This window comes from Mytilus trossulus, chromosome 7, assembly GCF_036588685.1.
Source record: "Mytilus trossulus isolate FHL-02 chromosome 7, PNRI_Mtr1.1.1.hap1, whole genome shotgun sequence".
In the NCBI taxonomy this organism is placed as follows: domain Eukaryota; kingdom Metazoa; phylum Mollusca; class Bivalvia; order Mytilida; family Mytilidae; genus Mytilus; species Mytilus trossulus.
Genome location: NC_086379.1, coordinates 38036210 through 38044631, shown reverse-complemented (window position 1 = coordinate 38044631; position 8422 = coordinate 38036210).

Genomic DNA, 8422 nt, shown 5'->3' with positions numbered 1-8422 from the left:
CACTTGGCCTAATCACTCATTCCATATCAAAATGAGTTTAAATACAACATCCAAAAAATTATTTTACCTCTCATCTTTCATTTCCACCCAATAAAATCTAAGAAATGAATGGGGAAGGGAAAGAACAAAAATTAAGGAAAAATACACTCTAATTAAAAGGAACTACATTCGTGAACAACGAAAAGCAGGGTCATTAATTGTGGTCTTGGGCCATTTGCAATGTTTTTGAAGCACCTGCTGTGCAAATTTCTTGGATTTTAACCTATTTGGAATACCTTTTGACATTAATAAAATGTTTTACTGGCTTTCTATGCAAGAGGAAGCAAGAGAGAAAAATATTATGTCATTCAAAACCAGGGTCGGTTGATAATTTTTATTTTTTATTTATTTTTTTTTGAAAGATCCAATAAAAAAGTTAGGGTCGGTCAGGTTACCTGAAACACGGATCTTTTTTTTTCTCGGCCCATGGAGAGTTGTTCAAATAATGTCAATACACAGAACCCCCATCCTATTACGGTTATTTTTGAAAAACAAATAGTGTGATTTGTCAAATTCAGCTGATTTTTTAATCGTCTTGAAAACAGTGTACATTTTATGAGGGGGGATAATCCTGAGCTTAAAAACATCCGATCCCGGAGTCCCAATAAAGGTCCTATCCCCCCTCTTTTATGGTCATGTCTAAGAATTACTGTTTAATTTTCATTTGGCAAGAATACTTCAATAAGATACCCCCATTTCTACCCTCATACATGTATATGGACAGATCATATGTTATATCCTATGTCATTTGAAATTGCGACGCCAGAATGCATTCCCCCCCTCCCCCTTCTTCATAACCACCATCTTGACCATCTTAAATGAAAAAGTTGAGACGTAAAACTATGCTTGAAACACGCGTGTCACTCAAAGACTTTAAAGTAGTCTCCCTGATCAATTACTTACATCAAAGTCAAAGGATAATTCAAGTTTTAAATCAGAGATTTTTCTTGCCCTTTAACATTTATTGTCACAACAACAGCTTTCTTTTCTAAACTATCTTTACATGGAGAGGAGACGTCAAAAGAGTTCTTCAAACACGTGAGTCGAAAAGTGGTAAATAACTCCTGTATGTGACATTTAGTGGAAGCCATTCAACCATATCATTTTGTCAAACAATTCAATCAACACCTTTATTAATTAGTCCTTTGTTGTCGATAGCTGTAAATTGCAATCAGCTGATAATTGATTTTCTGTCAAAATCTTAATGAGGTCCAGGTGAATTCCGAGTATTGTCGTCGGAGAAACTCGAAAAAAGTAAATAAACAAGAAGGAGGAAAATAAATCTTTCTATATATTTCTTTCGCCAAATTCTTTAGCAAATAACGAATTTTTATCGCCACAAGTATTATTTTTTCGCAAATTGGGAAAATGGCGACCGCCAGCGGAAACCCTGTGTGAGAACACCCTATCAAGCTTGTGCTCGTGTTGTATTAAAACATTTTTAGTATGCTGAAAAATACCAACATTAGAAAAATAAACAAATAATCGATATTGTAAAATTTCATTGGTTGAAGAGCCAATGATTTACATACATGTATATACATAAATATATCAAGCATAACATACAACTGATTTAATTTACACCACAACTGTTGGAAAAAACCTTTATGTCTATCATGTATATAACTTATCTCATTCTAGTCCATTCAACTGACAGAATCAGTGTAAAATTTCATGAATTCTTTAATATCATGTACATGTATAATCATGGACTATTCTTTTATATAGCAATATCTGTTAGCCATTTAGAGGTCTTTTGCATTTAAAGTTCAGTTTAAGTGGTCTTATTTTGGGAAAACGAAGTCAATTTCCAGATCATAGTTTACATTTTCTTTATATTTTGCTGTGTCAAAATAACCTCAATATCAAGGACAAAATATAGACCCAAAAACCGTTTATCACATTCTACACATGAGATTTTAGCAGGAAAGACTGTGATTGGAGTATTTAACCATTGCAACTTTTTAATTTGATCTCCTCCACTAATTGAAGTAGAATATTTAATGAAGGTGTGTCCACAATTTAGAATATGTTTATATATGTATAGAAATGATGTTGAACCTGTTTTATAAATTGAAAAGGTTACATTTTCCCCCTTATTTCAAAATCTAAGCTTGAACCTCTGCGGTCTTACAAAGTTGCCCCCTGCCGGGAATCTGGTTGTAACATGTACAACAATCAAAGATCAACCCACACTAAACAGAATGTAATTGAAAGACATCTAGAGATTGATATCAGAGGCAGATTTAGGGGGGGGCTGCTTTTTGAGAAAAAAATTGGTTGCTTATATAGGGAATCATTGAATCATGACTTGAGCGAGCCCCCTCTTAGGTCAGTCAGTGGGCCCCCACTAAATAAATTTCTGGATATACAGTATCTAACAGAAGATGAAAAAGGGAACAATATGGTGAATTTTAGATATTTATATTATTTCATGTACATGCATTTGAAATATATCAGATATATTGTTTGATTTTTTTTAGTTCTAAGTTCCAAGGTGACCTAGCTTCCATTTTAGAAATCGGATTTAAATGCTAGTCTATCAGAGGGATTTTTCCTTTCAATTGGTTGTAGATATTGAATCTTATTTTACCATGAAGTCAGATTTGAAAATGACTTTTGGAATGAAGATGTTGTAAAGACTGAATGTCAGTTTTAGTCTTATATACAAACATGTATGTACTTTATAATTTTAGTCTTGCATGTATATAATTATGTGTAAAATACATATATCACTGATTCAGTGGCAATGGTAAATAGACACTGACAAGTCTTAGATCTATAATATTTTATAGTTTTGAATGTTTTGTCCATTGACTAAAACTAGGTGGAGGTTTGTGTGTTCTTATTTCCAACAGAGGTACACTCAACATATTTCAATATGTGCATTAAGCAAATTGATAGTTGCTAGATACGGAATGATTATACAACAAGAAAGTTTTAACCTGTGTATATATATACTTAAAATATGTTAAAAAAAATCATGTCTTTTTCAGGACTTCCGAATCCAACCATGTAGTATGGAATGTCGTTGAGATATGGTTTTGGTAAATGGATGTTAATGAAGGACCTGTAGTACAAAGTATATCACTGGATTTAGCTCTTTGTCTAAGTGTATTATTAAAGTACTTTGCTTTGAGCTCAGTTCATTGTTATGCAATTCATTCTTTGTGAAATAAAGATTTGACAGAAAACTCTCATGTACAAGGATTTGTCAAAGTAGTACCACCTCTATTTACAATGTAAGTATTGGGGAGATAAAAGCATTCTATTTTGATTTGAACCAAACATATTATAAAAAAAAATAAAAAATTTACCCGAGAATGCTACTCCCACTACTAGCAATATGATGCTAGGTTGTTTTAATACATCTGTAGACTGTACTGCCTACTTATGACTCGGTCCTGAGTGTAAATGGTCCTTCAACTATGTGGGGAAAAAATTATAAGGCCTATCTAGGCTTATCAATTTTGAAACTATATTTCATTGTACATATTTGAAATTTTTATACAACCACAGAGATTTTTGCAGTTGAAATACATGTAGGTATCCTGTCGTCGTCTTCCCAAGACGGATGGTTTCCAGATAATAATTTCAGTATAAGTAAAAAGGAAGCCAATAAATTATAACATAATATTTATAATCATAAAAGGAAGCTTGGGATTGTTTTGGGGCGGTTATATATATATAGTCCCTAAGGTTTATGAATAAGGGTTCCAAAGGTGCCCAAAACAAGCATTAATTTGTGTCAGTACAAAAAGTTGTGTATAAGTATTTCAATTGTTCTGAAACTGTACCATAATATTTAATACCATAAGTAGAAGTTTGGGGTCTATTTTGTCGGCTATGGGGCAAACAGTCAAGGAATTGAGGGCCAAAAACAAACATTTTTGTAGATTCAAGACAATAAATTGGAGTTATCTTTCTTTGTCCAGAATGGTTGTTGAATTAATATTACCTAAAACCATTGCTTTATGAAATCTTCTTTGAAAATTGGAGTTATCTTTCTCTGTCCAGAATAGTAGTTGAATCGACTTAAAATAATGCTATATATACAATATACAATGCAAAATTCACTTTACTACCAACTGATAAATTTAAGCAGTCTTTAATAGCCATTCAGTGATTACAAGCACTTTGATTATCATTCTAGGGTTATCCCCTTTCACAAATGGAAAAATTTCTCAAGTTTGTCTCAACTAAATTTAGTGAAATGTGTATACAATGCTTATTACCGGTACCTCTAAACTTGGTTTAAGTTCAATTTTTAGCAGCTTCACTTTTACAGTTCTTGATTTATGTACCTTTATAACGTTATATGCTAGCGGAGGCATCATCACCATGACTGTATGACATTTACACTTTAATACTTTATGATGTATTAAAATGAGTAGTTGAATAATTACTGTTGCAAACTCCATTAAAAATTTGATTTGACATCATTTTTATACAACCGCAAAAATTGAAAACTTTTTGGTTGTACATTGGTATCACGTTGGCATCATCGACTTCATCCAAAGACATTCGGTTTTCGCACTCTAACTTCAGTAAAAGTGAAATGGAAATATATGAAATTTAGACACAAGATTTATGACCATGAAAGGAAGGGTAGGATTGATTTGGGGTATTTTGGTCTCAACAGTTTAGGAATAAGGGGCCAAATTAGCATTGTTCTTGGTTTTTGCTCTATAACTTAAGTATTGGTAAACAGAAATCTATGATATTTTAACATAAAGTCTATGGCCACATAAGGAGGGTTGGGATATATTGGTAATTTTAGTTCCAACAGTGAAGGATTTAGGGGCCAAAAACAGGCCCCAAAAAAGCATTATTCTTGGTTTTTGAACAATAACTTTAGTATAAGTTAATAGAAATATATAAAGGTTTTTGACCACAAAAGGTAGGTATGGATTAATTTTGGAGTTTTGGTCCCAAAGAATAAGGGGCCAAAATTAAACTTTGTTTGATTTCATCAAAAAAATGAATTACGGTATTGTGCTTCTTTGATATGCCAAATCTAACCATGTCCAAATTCTTAATTTTAGGTCCTGTTTTCTAATTGGTCTACATTAAAGTCCAAACCAAAATTAAAATAAGCTTGATTTTAATAAAAATTGAATTCTTGGGGTTCTTTGATATGGTGAGTCTTAACATGTACTTAGATTTTTTATTATGGGCCCAGTTTTCAAGTTGGTCCAAATCGGGGTCAAAAATTATTATACTAAGTATTGTGCAATAGCAAGAAATTTTCAATTGTGCAGTATTCTGCAATAGCAAGAAATCTTCAATTGCACAGTATTGTTCAATAGCAAGAAATGTTCAATTGCACAATATTGCACAATAGCAAGAAATCTCCAATTGCACAGTATTGTGCAATAGCAAGAAATTTTTAATTGCACAATAGCAAGAAATATTCAATTGCACAGGATTGTCCCTTTTTCAAATTGGTCTACATTAAGATCCAAAGGGTCAAAAATTGAACTTTGTTTCATTTCAACAAAAATTGAATTCTTAGGATTCAAACGCATTGATCTCAGGAATTTCTTCACTGTCGTTCCCTCAATAACTGCATTAAACAGTTTCTAATCATTATTCATTCCAAACCATTTTATTATACCAATGTCTCGCACACAACATATTATAGTATACTGTTGTCTATCAGTCCATCATCCACACTTCAGACAATAACTAGAAAACACTTCCCCCCTACTTTCAAGAAAATTTGTTGAAATGTTTATATCTATTGACATAAGCTCCACATCGATTTTAGAATTTTAGAATTTTCATTTCCATGTTATGAAGAGAGATTTTATCCTTAAAAAAAGAGAGAATTTTCGAATTTTCAGCAATAACACAAAAATGCATCCATCACCTTTAATTAAACTTTGGTGAATTGTTTACACTATTGACCTAAGGTCCCTTTTGATTGTAATAAATTTCAGATTATACATTTCTGTGTTATGAATTGTTATATATGCTAAAAAAAAGAAGGGATTTTATAGTTTTTGGACACCTATAAGTGCAGGAGTTTCTGGCTACATTGAAAACCCATTGGAGGCCTTCAGCTGTTGTCTACTCTATGGTTGGGTTGTTGTCACTTTGACACTTTCCTTATTTCCCATCTCAATTATTCACATAAACACTTCCACATCATTTTATAAAACTTGGGTGAATTGTCTATGTCTGTTGACTTCAGCTACATTCCAAAATTTAAAACAAGATTAACAACTACAGGTCCCCAAATAGCCTTCAACAATGACAAAAGCTCATACAGCACAGTCAGCTATAAAAGACCTTAAAATGACAAATATAAAACAAATGAAATGAGAAAACAAATAGACTAATAATTGTACAAAACAAAATAGTTCAACCTTTAAGCAAGCTTAAAAGGAATCATGACATATCATGCGCTTACAGTGCAGCTATTTATTAACAAACTCCATATTCAAACACTCAAACAACTAATTCACAGAGAGGGGTGGAAGTTGAAGCCCCCCTTTTTTTTTTATCAGTCAATGCATTTGAATGAAGACATGTACACATCAACTAAATTTGTTAATACACATTTCCAGTCTAGCTTTCAATACATTTGTAACGACCTTTTACCCCACTGACAATTTGCGTCTGTGTCCATACTTGTTGTATTATAAAAATAGTACATTGTCATGTTAGAGGATCTGGATGGGGGGGTCTGTTATTCTGTAAACATTTAATTTTCACCCCATTTTTCTCTAATCTTTAAAAAATTAACCCCTTTTTTCTCTAATCTTCCAAAAATTAACCCTTTTATTCTCTAATCTTCTATTTTTTGGCTCATTATTCTCTAATCTTCATTTTTTAAGGGCATTATTCTTTAATCATTTAACCCCATCCAAACCCTCATGTTAGCATCATTTTTTTAGATACTGTTTTTGTATTATTGAAACTTTTATAATGTTATTTAACAAAAAATATACCTATATGGTCCAAATACTCATATGGTCCGGCCCGTTGATAACCAAACGAGTATTATACTCATATGGTCCGACCATAAGCGTACGGTCGGACCATACGCGTACGGTCGGACCATATGAGTATACGCATATGGTCATGACCATACGCGTATGGTCCAAATACTCATATGGTCCGGAACATATTTCGTTACACATTCACTTTATAAAATAATTTGTCTCACAAAAACATCATAAACCGACAATTAAATGTTTGTTTTCAGTTGCAAAATGATAATGCTTATGTGGGAATACATTGTACATGTTGTATACTGAATCAAAGACGGTAATTTGATGATTTCCGGTATTTCACGAGTATTGGCACGTACATATATTTTATTAAATAATTCATATTTTAGACGATATATAAATACTACAAATGATTTAAACATTGCATAATGATTAATTCTCAAGTTTAATTAGCTAAAACGGGTAATTGTATAACGAATTTCTTTATGAAAGGTGAAAATAGGCCTTAATTTGAACCCTAAAAATCGGATTGTTGGTAATGTAAAAAACATTTCATTTTAAACAAAAAATCTTCCGAGTTACATTTAATATGATAAGTTTTGTATCTCTTTAGTTGTTTAAACCTATACTTTATTTTTTTTTAATCGCTTTATATTAAAAAATTTAATTAAAAATTGCTTAGTCGTGATTGCTAAATGAGGGGACCATTGGGAGGGACGTTTTTAATCCTTTTTTGGACACTTTGTTTTTAGTCTAACACCTTGTATTTTATCAATTAGATAATGAAGTTGAATTCTATCAAAAAAAATCGCGGTACCCTGGGGTGTAACACAAACTCCTTAACTAGCGCGCTTTTGAGAACTAGCTGATGGACTATGTGTAATTTAAAGTTTTTTTAGTTCGGCGCGACATGGGAACCACCCTTTTTTACAAAGAAAACTTACTAACTTTAAAATAAAGTTTGGAATCATCACCAAGAAGTATATATACAGATCTTTGAATTAATATAATAAAGAAGTGAGTGAAAAAAAGTTATAAAATAAAAGCGAAGCATATAATGTATTACAGAAATCAAGTTCCTTTTAATAATGACTCTTGAATTGCTCACCAACAGTCATCCAAATAGTTGATTTTTTTGTATTGTTGGGGAATTAGTATTTATAATTGATATAAGCAAGTTATATGATAAAGAAGGTTATTTGTTGTTCAATAGAACGTTATTTTTTTTTTAATGATGAGGTTATCTCTCACATAGCTATAGTGGGTCTCATTGGGGTCTAAGCGTGATGCGGGATTGACGATTTTTTTGTAAACGTGACACGTGAAAGTCAATTATTGTGCAATGGAAACGGGAAATGATGTCTTGCGGGACACGGGAAATTACAAAAAAAAAATGAGTATTGCTTACACATATAATATAAGCG